The sequence below is a fragment of the Mobula birostris genome, chromosome 12 (genome assembly GCF_030028105.1).
Source record: "Mobula birostris isolate sMobBir1 chromosome 12, sMobBir1.hap1, whole genome shotgun sequence".
Lineage (NCBI taxonomy): Eukaryota > Metazoa > Chordata > Chondrichthyes > Myliobatiformes > Myliobatidae > Mobula > Mobula birostris.
In genome coordinates, this window is record NC_092381.1 from 75,391,679 (window position 1) to 75,417,767 (window position 26,089).

General features: G+C 42.1%; 1 long non-coding RNA gene across 4 annotated transcripts in view; it reads left to right on the plus strand.

Moving 5' to 3' along the window:
* Nucleotides 1–26,089, plus strand: part of LOC140206361 (uncharacterized) — an 87,704-nt gene that overhangs the window by 39,434 nt on the left and 22,181 nt on the right. For 3 of the 4 annotated variants that reach the window (XR_011888124.1, XR_011888126.1, XR_011888125.1), the window contains exon 3: nt 2,941–3,035. The exons of the other annotated variant lie outside the window; for it this stretch is intronic. This is a non-coding gene — a long non-coding RNA (uncharacterized lncRNA). The remainder of the gene's footprint in view (nt 1–2,940; nt 3,036–26,089) is intronic. 4 annotated transcript variants of the gene reach the window in all.

Sequence of the window (26,089 nt, forward strand, 5' to 3'; positions counted from 1 at the left end):
TCCTGAAACAGTCTTCCTGTACTCATGTCCTGAGCGTTTCAATTACATCAGCCCTTAATCTTCCCAGTTGCTATAAAAGCAACATTAACTGCAGAAGTGGAATTGATCATTTCTGCACTTAAATTCTCTATTGCTCATCATAGGTTTTACCTTTCACCACAAAAGGCAGTCACTTTCTCCCTAAAAGGCAGCGTGAAACGTGGTGTCAAAGGCATGGTCCAGTCTCTGAAACCATCCGTATGAGAGGGGCCATAATCCTTGCTGTCAGCAGCAATACACGCAGACAGGCAGGTTTTAATTTGATGCCGTATCGCTTTTTGCAACGACTCAAGTGTTAATAATACTCTGCGCAATTGGTGACAGTATAATTGGCTCACTGAGTCACTGTACACCATCCACATTTAGAATAACACATGATATTGAAAGAGATTCTGTTGGCTGGTTCTGACAAAAATCTATATCTTGACTGAATTACATATTAGCAAATAGGGAAAAGAAGTGATGCATTATCTTAGACTTCTTTTAAGAGAAGAAACAAGGTCATAGTAATAATTGAGCAAAGAACACAGCAAGATTAGTCCTGATTGCAACCTGGTTTAAGTGGAATCTCCTGGAACTCTGACTAATTGTGAGGTTTTAACTGCCATTGACCTCTTGTCTAGACTGTAAATGCTTCTACTGCTTTCAAAGGGCTATATATTTCAGCAGCTCTAAAATTATCCTGAGAGGTGTTTGAAGTAAGGGCGGAGTTATCCAGACATGCACAATTTTTTTTACAGGAGTTGAGTTATAAAAATCCTTTTTAAGGACATTCCATTTAAATCATTTTTGGAATTATTTTCATTACCAAGTGACCATTTTAAAACAATTTTTGGTGCTACCTGTTGTTTTTGTAAGTTGCCCGGTCATGCAAGTACCTCCTAAATCAAAACTAATGAATGCAGGATGGCGTGCACCATCGACAGAGATTGCAATGTATTGCACCCTCTGCTTCTCAACCATCTTCGATGTTGGAGAGAATTGTAAATGGACGTCTCGCCGTGTAGATTTATTTCATTTCATTCCAGATGTAGATCTATGATTTTAATCTGTTTATGTCTCTGTGGCTGGATTTGTGTTGTCTGAAACCTGTAACTACCTTAATACAGTCCAGGAAGTGGGAGAAGATGGACTTGGAAACTAAAGCCATCAAAGTTTAATGTCATTAGCTAAAAATGGATCAATGAAGGGTTGTGTGGGGAGGGGTGGGGTCTAAGAGTATCAAAAGCAACAGCCTACAGACATATGAAACTTCTGTGTGTCTCCATTTTCGGTTAGCTCCAATCCCACACCTAGTAAATGACCCTGGATTGTACAATTGATGTTTGATGCTGTTGGCTGCAGCTGATCCCCTAGTTGCTGTTTTTTAAATTTTTCCTGCAGACACAGTGTCTGTACTTTGCTTGAAGAGTCTCAGGAGGGGTTCCTGTGCAGAGCAAGCACACCTCTGAGGTCACGTCATTTGGCTCGGTTGTCAACCCCATCACCTGAGCACTGTCACACTTCCAGAGGTGTGTGGAGGTCTCTGGGAACAGACACAAGTTGAGGAGTCTTCAGAGAGCACATCGGTTGTTCCTTCTGCTCTCTGAGCCTTTACAAAAATGAGTCACTGCTGGCTCACCTCAGTAATTTATCATGATAGACACATCTTGCTTGCACCACAAGCAGCATTGTAACTTCAAACACAGTTGGATGAATTATTATGGCCTTTGTTCTCTGTCTGCACTTATGAAACATAGTCAGTTTTACTTCTGCACAAGATGGTTAAACGGCTATTATGAATGAGCACCTTTGCAGCTCACTCAAGTGCTGACTGCTGGCAACTGTTACCTGTAGTTTTGGGCAGGCAGGTGAAGCTCTTGGCAAGACTGGACCATGCAAGCTGGAGTGTCTTCATGTCTGAGGGTACTTAGTGTCATTGTGACTGCATCTGGGTCAGTAAAGCCAGCATAGTGTTTTCACTTGCTGCATTGGAGCTGACCTGAATAAAAGAGAGTCATTGTTCTTGTGAGGCCAGACCTTACTGACTAGCTGAACTGGGACTGTGTGGTCACTTTTGGCCTGAGCCGTTAACCTATTCTTTTCACAAGCCTGATCACTTAGCTGGAACTTGTCATGGCTAAGACTCTGTAGATGAGAAGGACATTGTTTTCAAATGAGACCAGGTGGTTAAAATCTCATTGGCTTCCTGCTTCCTCTATCTTGTAGGTAATCAACTTTCCATACACACATACAATTCTGAAGGAACTCAGCAAGTCAGGCAGCATCTATGGAGGGAGTAAACAATTGATGCTTCAGGCTGAGACCCCTGAAACGTCAACTGCTTATACCCCCCCACTCCATAGATGCTGCCTGGCTTGGTAAGTTCTTCTATGTGTTTTACTCAAGATTTCCAGCAATTTTATGTGTGTCACTCAAGATTTCCGGCATCTGAAGAATCTCTTGCATCCGTAATCAACTTGCCGGTGCAGCTCGTCAGGGAACCTGACCTACAGTTATAATCCATCTAGTCAGTGTGCATTGTGATGTTGGTAATTCCATGACGAGCAGCAACAGTTGATTCAGGGCCTCTGGCCCATTCATCCTCATGTACACAGCGGGACCTATCCTGATTGGGTCCAGGATACTGTAGGATTGTGGAATTCAGCTTTGGCACATTCCGGAGTAATCATACCACTGTGCAGGTGTTTCAATGTGAGTTACTAAATGAGGAAACACTGCAAACTAAATGTGGAACTAACGCATTTCAGAGTTGGTTGCTCTGTGCACTTTTAGCACGGATAACGTTATTGAATGGAAAGTCATCAATTTCTGCCAGATAAACTTGGAGTGTAAATCTGAATGATGCTTATCTCCAAATGATGATGGCTGCACTAAGCTAATCTACATTTTGCTTTCCAGAGGTCTGAGGAAAGGATAGGCTGTGCACAGATTGTGACTGGATGGTGGAATGGCGTGAAGTTAACCTTGGTGACTTAACAAAATAACTGAAAAAGGTATTTTCCTTCCTAATACAATTCTTTCCTTTTCAGTATCCGTTGACTTTCCAGAGTAGATCAAAAGCTGAGCTGTCTGTCTTGGTTCCTGTCGTTATCTTTTTAAGATTTTTTTTCCACGTATTTGATAAAGTGCTGACAGAAAGTAATCGCTGTCTACAATGAAAAAGGTGCACCGTGTACTTAAAAGATGTAAAACTGAGACTACCACTTCTCCGTTCTCCCTCTGCTTTAACATCATCTCTGCCAGTTCATTGCCCTAAGCCTACAGGTACACGCAACAAAAATGGTTCAAGTAGGAAGGAGGAAATGTTGTGTTAAGTAAGTTGATTTTTTTCAGGAGTTGGTCGCAGGCATTGAAGCGGTGATGTGGCATTGAATGAGACAGCAAGAAGGAAAAGAAAGGAAGAAAGTATGGGAGAAATGTTAAAAAGACAAGAAACTGCCAAATTTTAAGGAGAGCAGCAGTGAAGAGGAAACAAATCTGCTTGTTAATAAGGACAGTCACCAGATTATCCCCTTTTGGAACCATATTACCCCTCCAATTCACAAGGTAGAACAGGTGTGCAGGAGATGAAGACAGTAAAGGAAAACTAGAATGTGTGAAAATTATCGGTTTATGTATAGTTCAGTGCAAGGCAAATCATTCTAAGAATATTACTGTTCCTTGCTTGTATTTTAACCTGAGGGATATAGATAAGGTGAGTTTGCACAGTCTTTTCCCCAGGGTTAGAGAATCGAGGGTGAAGGTGAGGAGTGAAAGATTTAATAGGAGCCTGAGGGCAATTCCTTCACTCCGAGTGTGGACATTCGTGGAATGAGCTGTCAGAGGAAGTTGAGGCAGGTACGTTGACAGCATTTAAAAGGCACTTAGACAGGTACATTAATAGGAAAGGTTTAGAGGGAGATGGGCAGTTGGGGCGGGGGGGGAGTGTTAGAGGACCGTAATGGTTAACACGATGATATTACAACATGGCATCAGAGTTCAGAGTTCAATTCTGATGTCATCAGTAAGGAGTCTGCATGTCCTCCCTGTAGAACACATTGGGAGGATACCGCAGTACCTGGAGAAAACCACAGTCCAAAGACAAACTGGTTAGTAGGTTCATTGGTCATTGTAAATTGTCCCGTGATTAGGCTAGTGTTAAATCGGGGGATGATGGAGTGGCGTGTCTTGAAGGGCTGACAGGCCCTTTCAGCCCTATCTCTAGATAAATAAATACATGGGATGAGCGGTGGTCGGCATGGATAAACCATTTGGGATAAAGGGCCTACCTCTGCGTTATATGACTTTTAAAAGCAGTTGCTGAGATTTAATAGATTTACAATGGGTATTTGTTACAAAAAGATGTATTTTGTAAGGGAGCTGAATAAGCTGTGGTAACCAAGGAACAGAATTATTACTTACAGGACTCGCTTTTGACCCTAACTATTGTGGCTCAGCCTCTCCCTTATTGTTTTCAATTACTTTAAAGGTAGCATTAGGCTTTGCTAAGCTGATATCATTTTTGGACAACACAAAGTAAAATGGGAATAGGAGCAACTGAACGCTTCTGCTGCATGACATGGAGAAGTAACGTTGCTGTTTGAGTGTGATGGGATCTTTATCTGGAGATGTCTGTCCCTGATGACTGTCTATGAGTCCTGCTAAATGATGCACGAGTGGATGTCGGGAAGGGTTTGGCACTATTTCCCTTAAGGCTGAGCTGGTCCGAAACATTGGATTCAGCACACACAAGAGTGGCTTCTTGGACTGAGTATTGCAGAGCTCATTGTCAGACTTCCCCAAACAGAGAGCAAGAAACTGGCAAAATGAATGACCTGTCAGAGGTTTGTGTGTGATTTTAATCTGTCACTTAGTTCCACATATGTAATGATCTCGGTGATGGAAAGTGGTACTTTAAACATTGGAGATATAGAATATGCAAACAACAGGAATTCTGCAGATGCTGGAAATTCAAGCAACACGCATCAAGGTTGCTGGTGAACGACGCAGAATATGCATTCTTTTCTAGCACCCCAGATTAATAATAGAAGCAATTGAGGGAACAGAAGGACATTTCAAAAATAGCATTCTTCATATTTTGAATGAATAATTTTGTGCAATATATTTCAAACTCCCCTTAAAATGCTATCTAAAGCAATGAAGTTGAAATCCATTATTTTGAGTAATTGTAATGTGGTAAGCTTATGAATTTAGGTAAAGTCATCACTTAAAGAAGTATATAATAATTACTGGAAAGAGTAAGGCATGGTTTCTGTTTGATGCAAAGACCTTTGGGTGTTGCATGGGACAGTTCCTCAAAGTGTTTTCCATATTGACATTTTGAAACCATAGTTTAGTTATCATTATATATAGATAGCTCCTTAAAGAACAACTTTGTTTGCACCACTTTTTAAGTTACCTATCCTTTCAATGAGTAAACATGAGAAAATCTGCGGATGGTGGAAATCTAAAGCAACACACACAATTCTGGAGGAACTCAGCAAGTCAGGCAGCGTCTATGGAAATGAGTAAGCAGTCCATTTTTTGGGGGGGGGGCTGAGGCTCATCATCAGGACTGAGAAGGAGGGGGCTGATGCCTGAATAAAAAGTTGGAGTGAGGGGAAGGAAGGTGATAGGTGAAGCCAGGTGTATGGGAAAGGTCAGGGGACTAGAGAAGAAAAATCTAAGGAGAGGGGAAAGTGGACCGTAAGAGAAAGGGATGCAGAGGGAAGTAATAGGCAGGTGAGAAGAGGTGAAAGGTCAGAGGGGGGAATAGAGGAAGAGGGTGTTGTGGGGGCGATTACTGGAAGGAGAAACCAATATTCATGCCATCAGGTTGGAGGCTTCCCAAGTGGAATATAAGGTGCTGCTTCTCCACCCTGAGGGTGGCCTCATCTTGGCACGAGGAGGCCATTGACAGACGCGTCGGAACGGGAAGGGGAATTTGAATTAAAATATTTGGCTACCAGAAATTTCCACTTGTGGTGGATGGAGCAGGGATGCTTAACAAAGCAGTCTCCCATTTTACGACAGTTGTCACCAATGTAGGGGAGGCTACACTGGGAGCACCGGGCACAACACACCACCTCAGCAGATTCGCAGGGGAAATGTTTTCTCACCTGGATATGGGCTGTTTGGGGCCCTGAATGGAGGTGAGGGAGTATGAATGGGCAGGTGGAGCATTTGGGCTACTTGCAGGGATAAGTGCCAGGAGGGAGATTAGTGGGGAGAGATGAATGGACAAGGGAATCACAGAGGAAGAGATCTCTGAGGAAAGCGCAGGGGAGGAGGTAAAGACAGGTTTAGTTGTCGGATCCCTTTGGATATGGCGGAAGTTGCGGAGGATGATGTGTTAGATGCAGAGGCTGATGGAGTGGTAGGTTAGTACAAGAGGAATGCTGTCACTGTAGTGGTCGCAGGGAGATGGAGTGAGCGTGGATGTTTAGGAAATGGAGATGAGAGTGAGGGCAACATCAACAGTGGAGGGAGGGAAACCCTGTCCTTTGAAGAAGGAGGATACCTCTGATATCCTGGGGAAGAAGGCCGTATCTTGAGAACAGATGCAGTGGAGATGAGGGATGTGAGAAAAGGAAATAGCATTTTTACAGGAGATGGGATAGGAAGAGGTATAGTTGGGATGACGGTGAGAATCAGTAGGTTTATAAAAGATATCAGTTGACAGTTTGTCTCCAGAGATCGGGACAGAGAGATTGAGAAAGGGGAGGGAGCTGTCAGAAATTGACGTAGTGAATTTAAGGGCAGTGTGGAAGTTAGAGGCAAAGTTGATGAGCTTAGCACGGGTGCATGAAGCAGCACCAATGCAGTTGTCAATGTAGTGAGGAAGGCTTTGAATGTGGACTGTTCTGCATAGCCAACAAAGAGGCAGGCATAGCTGGGACCCATGGCTACCCCTCGATTCTGGAGAAAGTGGGAGCTGAGGGGAAAAAATTGTCCAGGGTGAGGACCAGTTCTGCCAGACAGAAGAGGGTGGTATATGTGCTTATTTACTCACTGCAAAACAAATAAGGACAGTGTGATCACTGTAAATACCCTAGACCAAAGATACGAATTGACCAGAGCAAAGATGAACATAAGATACGGACAAGATCATTAGCTGACAAACTGGTGCAACAGGTTACAGGAAGTAGAATAGGTCCAAATACTGGCTAATTCCAGCCTAATTCATGCTTTTATTAAGAGGATTCTCACACAAATGCAGTGTCAACTTTAAACTGTTACACTCACACCAATAAAACATCTATCATCATTCCAATTTATTTAATAGCTGTCAAAATAATCATCCAGCTAAAAGGGTCACTGTTCACAAGAGAAACTGTCAACAAAGACTTCCTTGTATGATGGTCCAGCATATACAGTATTTAATGCTAACATTTTGGAAATTTTTACATAAGCAGTTCCCATCTCCCACAGTTCACTGTGGCATTAGTGTCGTCTGCCTATACTACTGCGTGATGGGGGTATTAAAGATTCCAAGGCTTAGTGGGAAGGCCATTGCAGCACCCTAAGAGGTGTTCAGTGGGCATCTTCAAAACAAGCAGTTAATGCATCATTATTTGAAATGTTATTTCTGCCTTTAGATTACGTAAAAAGTGCATTTCCATATTTGCCTTTCTAAGAACTATCACTGCTCCATGGAGAAAATCATTGCATTGGTAGCATTGTTGATCCATTACTTTTTAGTGGACAGAGAGCACTTACTGTCAAATATCCCATCCATGGAGAAGAGCATTCACTAGAATTTACAAATGAGCTTCTGTTATTTGTTGAATTGTTTGATTTACTTAGAGTTCACCAATTCAGTATGTCAATTCAACAGTGGGAGTGCAATTATGATGGAGAAGAACAAAAAATCTTTGCCTTTATTCACATTGTCATGCTGAGCTTTGAAATATAGGGGTGAAAATTCTAATTCCTCACTGCTTGGTACAAATCCAGAAATGCCACTACAAGTTTTGCACTCTTGGGCTATGATATTCTGTCCACTAAAATGACTGGACCAGAAGCCAAGAGGGGAAGATGGGCTCCAGGCATGTGTCAAGAATCAGCTCATCAGAATCTTTTGCCTTTGGATTATAAACCCTCCATTTGCAGTAACATGCCAAAACAAATTAGTGTTACAGTTTGACTGTGGAAATCTTTTCTGAATGTTTTTGATTTTAATGGAAGTAACTGTACAATAAACTGGTGCACTGACGTTTCATTATTATGTTCATTGCATGGGTAAAATGGTTTGATGTCTTGTCTCTGCTAGCTGGGACTTCAGCATTTTTTTTTTGAAGCAATGCCAACTGATTACACAACAGAATTAGTAATGGTTTCTCTCCTACAGTGGAAATGTTCATCCACTGTACTTGGGTGTACAGTAAGCATCCTACAAGAGAAAATGTGAGTCACTACTTTCTCAGAACATCACTTGCATGCATGTGCTGATTACCAAGTTAATCTGAATCACAATATTAGCATGAACTCTTTGTTGATACTTCAAACACTTCGCTTGAAACAAGCTCTGCATCCAACATTAAAACCGTTAAGCTGTTCCATTCAAATCATCCCTGTAGTTTAAAACCTAATCTCTCAGAAGAGAATTTAGGGCAAGGTCTCTTGCATTGTCTCAGGTGGTTGTAAAATAAACATCTAGCACTATTTTGAAAAGCAATAGTGCAGTTCTCCTTGTCCTTGTTAATAGATATCCCTCAGTCAGCATTAGTGAAGAAATAGACCAGTTATCATATAGTTCTTTGTGGGATCTGTGGTGTATGCAATAGGGCTGCCACATTTCCTACATTACAACAGCAATTGCACTTCGAAGGTAGTTGTAAAGCCGAAATCATTAAAGATTCAATATGAATTGGAGCTTTTCTTTCATAAGTGTGCAGCCTGTTTACATCTTTTCAAATTTGGAAAGTAAATGAAGCCTTCATAAAGTGACCCCTGGGTTTGCTCAGTCCAAGGATTATGGTAAGGTACAGGCAATAATTAGTGCCTTGCGTCAAAAACAAAGGTTATGTATGGAGTAGGGCATTGTTAACATAAAATGGCTACTTGGATGAATTTAAGAGAAATTTATTTAGCTAGAGCACTAGGAATGCAGAACAATTTAATACAGAAGGGATACAGCATGGTGCATGTTCTTCATGCAGGTTAGTAGGTGGATTGGCTGGTGTATACTTAGTGGCCACATTATTAGGTAACTCCTGTGCCTAATAAAGTGCCCACTGAATGTATGTTCATAATCTTCTGCTGAGCCCATCCACTTCTAGGTTTGACATTTTGTGTGTTCAGAGATGCTCTTCTGCACACCACTGTTGTAAGGTATTGTTATTTTCCTGTCAACTTGAATCAGTCTGGCTATTCTCCTCTGAACACTGTTCATTAATAAGACATTTTTGCCCACAGAACTGCCCCTCACTAGAAGTTTTCTTATTTTTCACACCATTGTCTGTAAACTCTAGAGAATTGTGTGTGAAAATCCCCGGAGATCAGCAGTTTTCTGGGATACTCAAACCACCCCATCTGGCACCAAGAATCATTCTGCCATCAAATTCACTTAGGCCATATTTCTTCTCTGTTCTTGTGCCTGGTCTGAACAACAACTGAACCGTTGACCATATCTGCATGCTTTTATGCATTGAGTTGCTGCCACATGACGGCTGATTAGATATTTGCGTTAATGAGCTGGTATACATAATAAAGTGTAATGTTCTATGTTCTAACTGGTGAAACATCTTTACACAGTGGTGTAGTTAGTCATCTGCTTCCAAACATCCCAATCTTATTCAAGGAAACAATGTAAGCTGACATTGAAGTTAGCATTTTAAATGTTAGGCTATAGTTACAATTATATGTGGGACTTCAACATGTACATAAGAAGTCATAGAATCAAAGCTTCTCTTGCCACCCAGCCAGTATTAAATAGGTCATTTTAATCTGCTTCTGCTGTGCATTCACACCGGAGTTTTTTCCAGAGCATTGGGCTAGAAACACACTCATATGGTGCAGTCAAGCTGAAAGAGACTTTCCGCCTGAAGGGAGAAGAGCAAAAAAAAAGTGGATAAGCTTTTTGAAATATGGGGTGGGGTAAAAATATGTCAGCCTTGCACTAATACCATGCTAACTCTTCTCAGAAAGTGCCATAAATTCTGTAAAATGGAGGAAAAGAAACAAAATGCATTTGTGGGAACAACATTAGCACACAGATGATGAATTTATAAACACGATGTCAAAGGCATGTAATTTAACTCTCAAACTGCTTTGAAGGGTAGTATAAAAATTACATCTTTTATCAATTGGTGGAGGGAGAAGCTGGTGGTAGACAAATTTATCGGGCATCTAAAGTACACCCTACTATGTAGATTAAGGAGAAACACTTATTTGCTTTTACCCGGTGACTCCAGGCAGAATTGCCCCACTCTCCCTACTGGGAATCAAAAACCAGCCATTTCAATCCTGAGGGAAAGCTTGACTGAATCGCACCAGATGGCTTCTCTTAGATTACAGTGCAGTGGATATTAAGCAACTGGTATTGTTTATGGGTTTGGGTTTTATCCTTCCAGATTGAGGAAGGAAGAGGGATAAATAATTAAGTCTTTGATATCATTCGATAACTAGAACTTGGCTGATGACTACAGAGCAGAATTTAGAATACAGCGAGAAAAATTAAGAATACCATTTACACAAAAAAAAATTAGTGTATTCGATTTGCATTTGGCCATCATGAAGGCAGGGAATGCTTTTTTTTTTGAAGAAATGAATGAACTTTCTACTTGACAGTCCAACTTCTTTGTATGAATATTTTATGCAGCTTTCACACAGAGAAATGGGCTGAGGGGCCCATCCGATGGTCTTTATCTACAGGATAAAGGCTCTTGTACCTTTATTCTCAACTCCTCAACATACCTTCTGTTGTGTTGATGATTTAATTGCTGTATTGTGCCTCCATGAGGTGCTTTCACCTATTTTATCTGTAAACTTTCCTTATGACATGAATTTAGGATTGACTTTAGTCATAAAGTGGGAACTGGAGCACTGAAGACCCAACAACATGGACTCAGTCAATTTGGTCTACACTTGATTAACAATCCTCTAAACCATAGAGCTAAGCCCTGGGTGAAACAGTAGAACTGCTCCCACAAAGTTCTAACAAGACGGATTCAATTGTTAACTCCAGCCACCATCTGTGTGGAGTTTTGTAAATTCACCTTTGACCACATGGGCTTCCCCGAGTGCTCTGGTCTTCCCCACACACCAAACACATGCAGACAGGTAGGTTAACTGGCCACCGTAACCATCCCCTAGTCTGTAGTTATGTAGTGAAACTGGAGAGAGCTGATGGGAAAATTTGTGCAGAATGGCAATGTTCAGTGAGTTGACGTAGACTTAATTGTTGAACTAGCTTCCTATGATAGAAAGAAATAAATATTTGACCTCTTTTAATTTGATATTCTAGGAAGAACTTACTCCATTTGAAATGTCAAGAGCAAAAAAAAAAGTACCGGATGTGCAAATGTTAGAAAATATGGCTGTAATAATGAATAACTTGAAATTAAAGAATTATCTTTAATGTGCAACAGATGTAAGGGACTTCTGAGACCAGTTCTGGGCATCAGACCTTAAGGATACATTATTCTATCCTGCACTACCTCAGAGATTTAATAGAATAATACCAACACTCGCAAAAGTTAAATTTTACAATTTCACAAGCTATTTGCTGCAGTTTAGTAGCTGGGGGGGGGGGGAGAAGATCTAATTGATTTTTATTATAATATGAGGGAAGAAAGAGAGAAAAAATATTTCTGCCGGTTGAGATATTTAGGAGTAGTGCAAATGTCTATTAATTGGGAGCTGCTTTTCAGGAGTGATGGGAGGAATGAATACGAGAGAGAGAGAGATTTACAAATCTCTTCTGTGGATGGCAGATAATACCAGGGCATTTGCTCATTTTATCTCTGAATTTTATAGATTTTCAATCAGTGATAATGTAGACATAGTGAATACCTGGATTAAATAACGTATTAGCCATGGTATTATTGAATAATGAAACAGGCTTACTGCACCAACTAGTCTGCCAGGGTCCAATGTTCCCCTCATAAGCATGGTGGGGTGAATTTAACATTTCATTGTATTGGCTTTCAAGATTAACATGTTTATTAAAAAAAAACAACAAACAAAGAACAACAACAAGTTACAGCTCTGGGTATGCCAATCCAATAGCATTTCAACAGGGATGTGGAGGTTTACCATTTTCTGGAAACAAATTTATCTTGTGAGTTGGCATAATCCCTCTGTTGCCTGAAAGAAGGTTTGAACAGCTTTAAACCAGCATCCTGTCCCTCTGTGGGCACAACCCTAAGACTTGATACAGTTGGCAGGAATAAGTGCTTTCATCATGCCCATAAGGGCAGTCAGCGTGGGACTTGGAAGAGCAGTTCATTCCTGTAGTGTTGGGCAATAACTTTGGGAGGTTGGGATTTAGACTCACAGGGGAAAGAGTGTACATCTTTAAAGGAAAGCTCTCTCATTTTGCCAGCTTGCTGCTGTTGAGTTATACATAGGTAGATTTGTATTTCTAATCATAAACCAGTAAATGTGCAATTAGAATGCTGAACCAAATTATTCAAAAGTAATGCTGACTAATGCAATTTTCAACTCTTATGTGATTTTTGAAACCTGCACTCAGCTAGTATATCCTTGATGCTGCACAGAAATTTACAAGTCAAAGGTGCACATGGTGGTAGCTGAGTTCATATTTGACAGTGGAGGTGACATCCGGGACTTAGATTACTTCTCCTTTCCTCAGTAAACATAGAGTCTGGCACTGTGTTACTTCACAGTAGAGGATGAAAGCATATCACATTTAAGTTGTTACGATCGTTCTGTTTACGATGATTGGAAAAGAAACATCCAGAGAATTTCAAAAGCAACATGGAACATTTAACTTACTGAACCAAAATCCCTTATAATGAGTAGGATTATAGTTTCATTTTGCAGAATACCTTTATTTATCACAACTGCTTTGATTTAAAAAAATATTATTGTGAGAAGCAGTCTTTTCTATTGAAACAAACTGAATAACATGTAAAACACTTTTAGAAGATGAATCAATGTCACCAGAATGAAGTACAACATCAAATTTTAGATTTGCACTACTTGATAGCTAGCTTTTCATCTGTGAGAAAGTCAGCATTATGTTACAAAGAAAATATTGTGACACAAAGTTGGATGGTTGTATCATTTCAATGATACTCAATTAGTAGGTCCAATTGCTGCCTCGATCTGCAGTTTGAGTTTGTTCCAGTTTTATCATGCATCTTGACAGGATTAATTTCAATACAGATTTCCATGTTCAAGCATTGCGAGCACTCTGCAACATTTTACAGTTGCAATTAGTTTAATCTCACAGATCAAAGGAAGCAGGCTGCTGCAAAGTGAGAGAGCCTGGGGTTCAATTAATGATGGACAGCTAATCCACTTGAGAAATGACTCCAGTCAGAAACTAATTCTTTGTACTTTGAAGTTATGTTCCTTCTCAAAATTGGTCAGCACACCTCTTTTTAATTCCATTACAGTGCCATTCCCTGAGAATAAGTTGGATGATTTCTACCACTTAAAGATTATTGATGAAAATTTTCTCCACATTTCCTCAGTGTTGAACAGGATAATTAATGTACAGGCTTTTTATGGGCAGTACTCTTCCAGTTCAGTGTGCCATCTCTTGGTGTAATTATTTTTTGACTATTTTACATGTGTAGTCCCCCCGGCCACCCTCAGGGCCGCTCGGCTCGCTGTCGTCTAGGGAAACCGCCTCGGCCCCGCCAAACTGGATAATTCGTTTGTGTGGATGCTGTGTGAGGTACCCCACCCTGCCCAAATAACAGACAATACACCAGATACAATTAAATGATTTACAGTTTATAGATATTACTGGAACTATATAATTAAAAGAGAATAAAATGTAAAAGGAAAATAAAAGGCACCACACTTATCAAAGTTCAATCTCTTCGTGCACAAAAACCGTTGGAGCTCAAGGACCTTCTTCTTCACCCTGCGACCCCTCAGACCACCTTGACCGGCTGCCTGGGACCAACAACAGTGGTCGACCAGACGCTCCACACGAGTCCGTCTCCATCTCCTCACCGAACGTCCCGCTCAGGGTCCGACCCCATTAGCGGACTTACAGCACCTCGTCCATCCTCTGTCTCGATCTCCCGCCTTCTGCCCCAAAACCCCGTGCATACAGTATCTTCAAATACACCAAAACCATAACAACTATCCCAATTGGTTAATAGCACCCTCTTATCAGACTCTAAAGCAAAAACAAACTGTTAGTGCAAACTTTCTCGGTGTTTAACACAACAAAGCCGCATTCCCCAGATTAACATAACAAAGACGCCATTTTAATTAGCCTCCGCAGTAACATAAAAATCGAAACCCCCTTACACTCTCCCCCCACCAAATAAAGTCATGTCCTCATGACTTATAAATAACTCGCCACCCAGTCCTACAGACACACAACACACACATACACAGATACACACAGTGACTGTGCTCCCCAAACAGTGGACCTTACTCCCGTCCCACGGACGCTACATAGGCCAACCTATCTGGGAGCTTCTTAACCCTCTGAGACCTCCGTACCCCCCCACCTAAACCCAAAAGGCTCAGACACTACTAGGGATACCTCGGGCCTGCTTGCCAACTCCTCTCCCACTCAGGCCACCACTACAGCTCGGAGCCCCCAGTCCAGTGTCCGGGGCCCCGCCTCTCCTCCTTCCTGATCCTGCTGTAACTCAGACTGCCCACAGCTAGCTCTCCCCGTTACACCTGACTCAGTGGGAGAAAGGCCAAAGGTCTCTTCCTCAATCACGGGGAAGTTAGCGAAAGGCAGCATGTACCACATGTGCAGCACATCATCCTTCGAATCCGTATCTTTCCTCATTCCCTCAATCGGTAGCTGCTGTTTGAGTTTCTCCAAACTGAAACATTTAGCCGGGGCTACCCCTTCAGCCTCCTGCAGTCGAGATGTCAGCCTCTTCGGGGACTCCTTCAACTCTCGCCACAGCCTCCGCAGTTCTGACTCAGGGTTCCTGGCCATCTCAGTCTGGGACGCAGTTACCCCACCAGCTTCTTCCACCCTGACCTGAAAAGCAGCAGTTAAAGAATGTTCAGCCTCCGGTTGTTTCTTCCTGAGGGCGTCTTCCAGGTCAACTTTCAGTTTTTCCACTTCATTTAAACTCGCGATAGTCACCTTCAGGTTCCTTTCAAGCGTCCGCCTCCCTTTTCCGAGATCTGTCCTCCATTTCTTCACCTCCTCGGGAGTGTAGTCAAACTCCCCTCCCTGGGCTCTTGGTTTTCTATTGACCTTAGTCAGAACACTTCCTTGATCTTCCCCAACTTGTAAATTTTCCAATCTGTTCTGAATGGACGTCTTGAGTTTCTGCTGATCCCTTCCAAGGTGGGTCATTGTTTCTTCTCGCTGGATTAATTCATCAGTACATGACCGCAGTGCGGTGCAAATCCCCTCTCTTCCCTGTGTCTCATTCAGATTGACGACCTGGGTTTCCATCCCCCAGTCCACCACTCTCTGTCCCAACACCAGGAAGTTCAACTGGTATGTCAGGTCATTTTCCTCACATTGCACCAAACTCCTCCACATTTGACACTCCGCTTCAGTCGCCCGGGCTCAGCCACTTGCCTCGCCTCATAGTCCCCCCAGGCGAATCCAAGCTCTAGGCGGTCATCCACATACGTCAAAACTCCACACTCCTTCACTTCCCCCATGGTTTTCCTTATGCCCCGCGGGAAGGATGCAGGGGCTCCGGATATACCCTTGGGCATCTTTTCAGATCGGAAGAATCCTAGGGAACTAGTAAAGGCCATCTTCAGCGCAACAGCCGCACTCCTCAGGATCTGGCAACATCCACCCCTCAGATGCAGCACATTAAACCACATCGCATAATCCACACACACACTGCCTTCATCTCCCACGCCGCCAGGGTCCAGTTGCCGCGACCTCTCTCCCGCTGAGGTGTCTTCAGCGGTCAACTCCCCTCCCTCGTGGTAGTTCGGAGCATCTACTAAGAGGGTCTCACCCTCAGCTACTTTCCCCAGGCCGTACCACTGCTGGGTCTCGCTTAAACTTGGTACCAGCTCTAGGCTGCTACACACATCCTCAGAAGCAACTCGACACGCTGGGTGCCCAGAAAATGCCTCCATGAACTCCAGGGTCATTAACCAATCATCGTCTTCTGGATAACTACTGCCACTGGTACCCAAAGTCTCCGCTGCCCTTGCGGTTGTCAAGGATAAATGCTTCAGACACCGGTTGTAAAATGAACTGTCCAACAACTTGATCTGTGCCCCGGGGTCAAGGATAGCTTTAGCATCGCTTCCCTCTATCCATAGTGCCACCCTGGGGCGTGGCCCCTCTAAGCCTTCAGGAATAGGGTCTTTTCCTTTCAGAAGTTCATTGGTACATTGCTGGGAATGTGCTTCCCCAGAGAGCCCAAGCCGTTCCCCCACTGGCCCTCCACTAAGTTTCCCGACACCTCTCTGATCAGCTGAACAACTGATCCCCTGAAATGATCCCCCGGCACTGCAAGCAATTTAGCCGCCCTCCTCGCCAGAAAAGACACACTGAAAACTCCCCCCCCCCCCTTTCAAATAACTGACAGCTGTCACTACGGTGTAAGTGAACCTGACAGCTCTAACACCGTCACCAGCCCGCCTACTCAAACTTTCAACCAATCCCTGTCGCTCTCCCTCAACCGAGCCTACCACTCATCTAACAACTGAGTGATCCGCTCCGCCCACGTCTCGCACGCCTCCGCCCCTCCTGGGGTGGACACTATCCCAAGTGCCAGGCGGAGCCTGCCAGAGCTAGAACATTTATTCGCAGACCCTACCTCCAAATCAGGCCACTCTTCCCTCTCTCTCCCAACCGCTTGGGCAGCTCCGAGTGCCACCTCCAACTCGTCAATGCCAGCCCGAACTCGAACAAAGACCTCACCCACCACGCATACAGCAATCACCAGCAAATAACCCACAGAGACACACATTGCAGATTTAAACAGGGTACCCACACAGCATGCCAGCAGACTCAATCCCGGACAAAGCCCACACAATGTAGCCCCCCCCGGCCACCCTCAGGGTCGCTCGGCTCGCTGTCGTCTAGGGAAACAGCCTTGGCCCCGCCAAACTGGATAATTCGTTTGTGTGGATGCTGTGTGAGGTACCCCACCCCGCCCAAATAACAGACAATACACCAGATGCAATTAAATGATTTACAGTTTATAGATATTACTGGAACTATATAATTAAAAGAGAATAAAATATAAAAGGCGCCACATTTATCAAAGTTCAATCTCTTCGTGCACAAAACCATTGGAGCTCAAGGACCTTCTTCTTCACCCTGCGACCCCTCGGACCACCTCGACCGGCTGCCTGGGACCAACAACGGTGGTCGACCAGACGATCCACACGAGTCCGTCTCCGTCTCCTCGCCGAATGTCCCGCTCAGGGTCCGACCCCGTTAGCGGACTCACAGCACCTCGTCCATCCTCTGTCTCGCTCTCCCGCCTTCTGCCCCAAAACCCCGCGCATACAGTATCTTCAAATACACCAAAGCCATAACAACTATCCCAATTGGTTAATAGCACCCTCTTATCAGACTCTAAAGCAAAAACAAACTGTTAGCGCAAACTTTCTCAGTGTTTAACACAACAAAGCCGCATCCCTCAGATTACATAACAAAGACGCCATTTTAATTAGCCTCCGCAGTAACATAAAAATCGAAACCCCCTTACACATGCGTTTATTTTAACTTGCAGAATTTCCAAAATAATTTTATTTGGCAGGAGTGGAGAGCATGGAAGGAAGTTGATCTGCTTAAAAGGTCGCTTTCCACCCTCAGATGTATTATTCTGATCTTTTTCAGAGTGGAGAAGACAGACATAATTATGTAGAAAATCAACAATTTAACCATTTTGACTCATTTCACAGCTATGAGCTAAACAGCATCACATTTCTTTTGCTTCCTATGAATCATAAACAGGTGATTATCACTCTCTTATGATGTGAAATTTGTCACTTTGTGGCACTGTCATAAAGTTACTATAAATTATAATTTTTTTTTAAAGAGTAAGTAAAGCAATAATGAGGTAGTATTCATGGGTTGATGTACTGTTTAGAAATCTGGTGGCAGGGAGGAAAAAGCTGTTTCTGAATGACTGAGTGTGTCTTGGACTCCTCCCTGAAGGTGATAATGAGAAGAGGGCATATCCCAGATGGTGAGGTCCTTAATGATGACGCAGCCTTCCTGGGGTATCATCTCTTCAAGTTGCCCTCAGTGGCGGGGAGGGTTGTGCCTATGATAAGCTTGATGAGTCGACAACTCTCTGCAGCCTCTTGCGAACTTGTGCATTGGAACGTCCATACTAGGCTGTGATGCAACCAATCTGAATGCTCTCCACCATATATGTATAGAAATTTGTAAGTGTCTTCGGTGACGCACTGAATTTCCTTAAACTCCCAATGAAGCAGAGTCACTGGTGTGCCACCTTTGTGATTGCTTCAATGAGTTGGGCCCAGAATAGATCGCCCAAGATGTTAACAACCAGGAACTGAAAGGCATTCACCTTTTCCAACGCTGACCCCTCAATGAGAACTGGTATGTGTTTACCTGTCTTCCCCTTCCTGAACACCACAATAAATTCTTTGATCTTGCTGATGCTGAATACAAAGTTGGTGTTGTGACACCACTCAAATCACTGATCAGTGTTACTCCTGTATAGCTCCTCATTGTCATCTGAGAGGCCTTGGTACATTTCCTCACCCCCCCCCCCCTGACTCCCTAAGTAAAGTTTGTAGGTAGAAAGTTTCATGGAGTATCAACAATTCCTATTGTTACATACTATGTGGTTAAATTCATTTGCCATATGCTTGCTAAAAACAAAAATCTTACTGGAGCACAATTCTTAAAGTTGGTTTACCACTAAGTTGGGGAAGTTTTTGTTCTCCATTTGTTTTTACCATTTTGTTATTATTGAGCACCCTCTGTATGCAAAGTACTGACAAAAATATCAAAGTTCCACTGTTTGGTAACATGTCCTAGTTTGCATTTTATTCTTCTGTGTGAATAGATTTCCAGAAACAAGGGAACTTACAAAATACGGTAGTAGAATCTTCCAACATGGAAATGCATTTGAACCACCTTTCCTTTGCTACTTATGAACAGCCTGTCTGGTTTTCCATTCTAGCTCTGGATTTTTTTTTACTTATACAATAAGCACATTGTAAATTCTCTTTTGAATGTCATTGCTGAATCTGTTTCTGTCATGCTGCATGAAAATGATTTTCACCGATGCACATTCCGTGCAAGTAACAGGGAGATATGAAATGAAAGAGAAGGTAAGGGCAGTCTTATCTTTAATACAGATTGGAGATGAGCATTACCGAGCCTGATGAATATCAAGAGCTTTTTCTCATTTGGGTTTTTCTTGAAGCTCATCTACTCCGCACATGGAAAGTAGCTCATCTTAAAGCAGTTGTTTATGATATAGTTATAAACATAAGAGCCTGTTACAGCCTTGTAAAATAATTCAACCACATCTGAAGATCCAGTGCAAGTTGCTGGTGAACTTCCTTTAGACCATGGTAGCTCAGCAAAACCTTATGCTATCACAATAAATTGTCTAATAGCATCACATTAGGATTATCAACAAGAGGGATTGGCACAGACCAGCAGCTTGTTTGGAGTCCCTAATAGCACTTGCTTTCTGGTTAATGGATTTTGAATGTCATTTAAACTGATTGTAGTTACTAATGGCTAGGAGGTGGATCCAATAGCTAGGCGCATGTGACCTCACTACAAACCGGATCCTGATGAAGGGTCTCGGCCCAAAGCATAAACTATTATTGTCCACTCCCATAGATGCTGTCTGACCTGCTGTGTATCCAGCATTTTGCTATTGTCACTGCAAACCATAACTCGTTAATATTTAAGTAGCGTGAAGATGACTGCAAATATTAAATGTTTTCTATTTCTAACTTTAAACATTCCAAAGCACTGTTTTCCAGCTTTCAAAGGATTTGCTATTTTATCAACCTGCTGAAACTTGATAGGATTCATAAGGCCTGAAGTAATATGAGATGTTGTGCAGGAGATGGGCGTGTAACCTTTGCATGGTAATTGGTAAAATGTGGCTCCTAATCACGGAAGTAGTGATCCAGCTGGTTTAAGGAGAAAACCACTAGTTGTGAAATGACAATAAGAGAAAGGAATCAGTTTTTCTGATTTGGCCTTCATGGACACTACCTTATTTGGAGTGCCCACATTCACATAGTTTCTACAGTACAGAATCCTAGCACCATGAGTGAAGCCTTGTGATGTGTGCATTAAAAGGCTGTAACGTTGGGTGAGGTTCCATATAGACAACAGCTTTTTGAAGGAGAAATATTTACAGTGCTTATAAGAATACAATACCCGAACCATAGTGGATCTAATTTGGCCTTTTTGACACTGATCAACAAAAATAGACTCTCAAGTCAAAGTGAAAATGAATCTCTACAAAGTGATCTAAATTAATTACAAATATAAAACACAAAAGTTATTGCATAAGTACTCACCCCCTTCAAGATAGTATTTAGTAGATGCATCTTTGGCAGCAATTACAGCCTTGCGTCTGTGTGGATAGATCTCTATCAGCTTTGCACATCTGGACACTGCAATTTTTTCCCATTCTTCTTTACAAAACTGCTCAAGCTCTGTCAGATTGCATGGGGATCACTCATGAACAATCCTTTTCAAGTAAGGCCACAAGTTCTCAATTGGATTGAGATCTGGACTTGACTTGAAACTTTGTTTTTTTTTAGCCATTCCTATGTAGCTTTGGCTTTATGCTTGGAAAATAAATCTTCTCCCAAGTCGCAGTTCTCTTGCAGACTGCATCAGGTTTTCTTCCAGGATTTCCCTCTATTTTGCTGCATTAATTTTACCCTCCAATAGTCTTCCGGGGCCTGCTGCAGTGAAGCAATGCCACAGCATGATACAGCCACCACCATACTTCACAGTAGGGATGGTGTGTTTTTGATGATGTGCAGTGTTAGGCTTACATCTAACATAGTGTTTAGTCTGTTAGCCAGAAAGCTCAATTTTGGTTTCATCAGACCATAGAACCTTCTTCCAGCTGACTTCAGAGTCTCCCACATGCCTTCTGGCAAACTGTAGCTGAGATTTCATGTGAGTTTTTTTTTCCAACAGAGGCTTTCTCTTTGCCACTCTCCCATAAGCTGCAACTGGTGAAGCACCCGGGCAACAATTATTGCATGTACAGCCTCTCCCATCTCAGCCATTGAAGCTTGTAATTCCTCCAGAGTTGTCATGGGTCTCTTGGTAGCCTCCCTCACTAGTCCCCTTCTTGCATGGTCACTCAGTGTTTGAGGATGGCCTGCTCGAGGCAGATTTACAGCTGTGCCATATTCTTTCCATTTCTTGATTGACTTAACTGTACTCCAAGGGATATGCAGTGACTTGGAGTGTTATTTTGTCTTCATAGTGTAATTTTTGCCAGGATACTGACTCACCAGCAGTTGGACCTTCCAGATACAGGTGTATTTTTACTACAATCAATTGAAATGCCTCGACTGCCCACACGTTTCCAGAAACAGATTTCCATTTAACTAATTATGTGACTTCTAAAACCAGTTGGCTGCACCAGTGATGATTTGGTGTGTCATATTAAATGAGGTGATTACTTATGCAATCAATTATTTTGTGTTTTATATGTGTAATTAATTTAGATCACTTTGTTCGAGATCTGTTTTCACTTTGACACAAAAGAGTCTTTTTCTGTTGATCAGTATCAAAAAAGCCAAATTAAATCCACTGTGATAAAATGTTGTAAAACAATAAAACATTAAAATGTCTGGTGGGGGAGGCGGGGTGAATACTTTTTATAGGCACTGTATAGCTATTTAATGTTTTGCCATAATACAGTCAGATCAGTATACTACTTTGTTATATAAAATCTAAATGGATTTATGACAAAGACTCCTCTTGCCGACAGCTCCTGTTAGGGATTGGACATGGACTTTCTGAATGGATTTGGCCAGTCTTGGTTGAGTTAGCAAGAGGACATTGACATTGGCCTCTGCCTCTTGATAGATAACTGGCAAAGGTAGGAATAAACTGGGATCAGATGCCTCTTGAGGTCTAATTGCTCATACTCACTTGATAAGCAGATCCCCCCAGAGAATAGATAGCATGAAACTAAAGCAGTAACTATGGACTCTGAGAGGGGATTAGGGATAAAATGAAATGTGTTGTAAGGTTGGATGTTGGGGGCATGTTTGGTGGTGAAGATGGAAGATCGAGGGCAAATTGCACATTGAGGTACATAGCAAATGATAACTTAAAACTGTTTAATGAAACACCTAACAAGTTCAAGTTCAGGGTTATTGCCATCTGACTGTACCCATATACAACCAAACAACATTCCTCTGGACCACAGTGTACCCACAGAATTGATCACACACAGCACATAAACCAAAATATAATCAGAAATAAGTTAATAAAATATAGTTTAAAGTGTATGTTGTGTACAGCACAGATAAACGGTACAGTAAACAGCTCGCTTTCCTGGTGACAAGACCTCGGCGGTGGGCAGGGAATTCATTAGTTTCGCAGCCTAGAGAAAGAAGCCATTATCCCGTCTGTCAGGCCACGTCCTGATGCTTCTGAATCTCCTCCTTGATGGTAGAGGGTCAAAGAGATTGTGGGATGGGTGGTAGGGATCCTGATCATGCTTTGGGCATTTAATTCAACACACAATTCTCAATGTTTCCATTTAGGGATTTTAAAATTCTGCTTCCTGGAAAACAAAGCCCTTAAACCATATTAGACCCAGGATGAACAAGTGAGAGTGCCATAGCATATGAACTTGCTAAAGATCTTAACTGTGCAGGGAGCATAATCCAATTAGATCTCCCTGCACTTTAATTTTAGTTGATACTGATGATGAATCAGAATTTAATTTCATTGTCAGAAATGAGAGAATAAAAAAAGCCTGAGATAACCATCAACTGGGGCTAACTGACCTTACATCTGTACTCCTGGCAGATGTTCAGCAGATGGATTTCTTTTCTGTGGCGTTACAGTAAGTGTGCAGATGCCTGGGAACACTGCAATACTTTGCTTGCAGTAACAAAACGTTCCCATCTCAATCAGAGCATTCGCAAAGCTGCTTGAATCTGGGTAGAGGGTTTAAAAATAATCACTGCAGAATGGAACATATTAACTCAAATGGCCTTCCTCGTAGTGGGACTATATAATCCTAAAATAGCACAACCACATTAAGACGTACAATCCTGGCTTTCTTGAGCATGGGTGGAATGTGTCTTGTTAATGCAGCTTCAGATTCCTTTTACATGGGATGTTCTCATGGAAATACATCAGTCAAGTTGCTCCCAAAGGAATGTGGCATTGAATGAATCATTTTCATATTAAATCTTTTTTAATTTTCAAAGCGTCAACATTTCACATTCAGCCAGAGCCAAGGGTTTTAAAGGAGAGATTTGACTTCCAACCAGAAAGTTCCATTCTCCAAGTGCTAGCCTGGATGATGTTTTATTTTTTTTCTGCACCCTTGGGTGGATTATCTTTGTTTTTTTTCCAGCCCAGGATGATGAGAAACTGGTAAAAACACCTGCTTTTCACAGCAACACTTTGCTTTGTAACTTCTTCCCACAGTATTGCTGCTGGTTGTCATCAGAGAGGGCCATGCAGAAATTTCTCCACCGCAGAAGGGGAAAATAAAAGGGAAGGAAAGAGTGACATAAAAAAAGGACACTAATTATTTAACTTGTTGGTCTGGAAGACGTAAAAAGAAAATAAATTCTAATCCTTTCATAGTTTCTGCAGCTGCGGCTGTGATCAAGGATTAACTCTAGAAATAACCTAAGCTCTTAATAATTAGAAAGCAAAAGAGATCACGCTGATCCCTATAGGAACATGGATGCAATCAGGGATAGAAATAAAGATGATGTTTTTATTTCCTCCCTGGGTTTAAATCCCAGGGCAGCAAATTAAGGGCAGAATACCAAAGCTGTGCCGCACCACACGATTTGGGAGGGGATGCTCCATTTCACACACTTGCCCTCCAGACAGTCTGGTTTAGGCAGTTGCTTCAGTTTGGCACAGATTGCTAGCTACTGTCATCTCAGCTGACTTGTAGCAGTTCAAGGACCCTGTGGATATCTTGCGAAGCACAAACTGCTCCCTGATTCACTTCTCTCACATGCATTTTGAGATCGGATTCCAGACAAGGAGGGGAGGGGACAGGGTGAGGTGTAAGGCGACTGGAGAAAGAGTATGTGCAAAACGACAATTAGCCTGAGCATTTGTTCTGCGTAAACTTGAGATGGGAGTCAATACAATTCTGGGAATTAAGGGAATTCACAAACATGGAGGTAGTGCTGGAAAAACTGGCATTGAGATAAAAGATCAGCCATGACTATTCAATGGCAGGATTGTGTTCCAGGGGCTGCATGGTCTTACACTGATCTATTTTTATTATTATTTCTTGGCTCTGCAATTCCTTATTTGGAAAAGATTAACAGATTGAACCTGATTTGAGCTGTTATTAGAGTTCATGATTTCTATACAGCCAAGAACAAATGAAGCCTTGGATTCTTAAGGAAAGTTGTATTAGATTTTTAGTAAGAACAAATATTTTAATTTTGCCTTGCTTGTGTTTTTGTAATATAATCCAGTTCTGTACTTGCGAATATCCAATAGTACAAAACAGTATATTTCTGCGGATCTAAAAACACAAACGCGAGGAACCTGCAGATGCTGGAAATCCAAGTGACACACACAAAATGCTGGTGGAACGCAGCAGTTAGCCCTGACAAAGGGTCTTGGCCCGAAACGTTGACTGTATTTCTTCCTATAGATGCTGCCTGTCCTGCTGCATTCCACCAGCACTTTGTGTATTTCTGTGGATCAATCCCCTTCTAAAAAGCAGGTCTCAGTCACCCACTTTTCATAAACAGAACACATACAGTGTGCTCACACAAAATATAAACCTGGTGTGCTTTTTCATCATATTTGATCCACACGATCTGGTGTGTTGTAAGTGTATAGTGTACCAAGAAATTAAAATAGAAGATTTAAAGATGGATTAGTATTTACACTTTATAAAGACACTCGTGTTTCACTATACCTTTGATTGCAAGTATTCTTTAGCTTAGTTATAGGTTTCTTTGTTTAAAGCTCATTCCTTCTATATTCATCAGCAGAGGAAACCTGCATAATAATCAAAATGCAGCTTCCGAATATACTGACTTAGAGACCATCATATACCCTCTTCTTCCACTCACTGGCCATGAGATTCACTTCATACCTTCAAAGATGATGCATAATTATTAGTAATTAACATGACACAGCATCTTTCCTCAGCCTCTGATGCAGTACGGGCTTTCCGATTATCTGCTCTCTAATCAAGTGTCTGAAGGTCATTTGAGCTGATTGAAATAGAAAATGAAACTTGACCCACCACAGAACCCACAGCTGATGGCACACACTGGAGATAGTTCAATGTCAGCTGCAGTGGTGAGAGTGAATCATCAGCTCAACTGCAAATGATTCCACTAAACGCGCACAAGATGCTGGAGGAACCCGGCAGGTCTACAGAGAGGAATAAATAATCAATGTTTTGGGCTGATTTCACCTATCGCTTGCTAGCTTGCACTCTTCCCTTCCAGTCTTGATGAAGGGTTTTGGCCCAAAAAGTCATCTGTTTATTCCTTTCTATGTATGCTGAGTGAGGTGTTGAGTTCCTCCAGCATTTTGGATGTGTTTCCCTGGATTTCCAGCATCTGCAGAATCTCTTGTGTTTAGGTAACGCTCCAGCTGGCAGCAATTGCAATGCACGACTTTTGGATTCTTACAGGTATGGCCTTGAAGGCTACTCCACAGGACTAAAAAAGCCTTTGCCACCTGAGGTTATTTGAAAAATGCTTAATTTAACATTAGGAAAAACATATGTGCTCC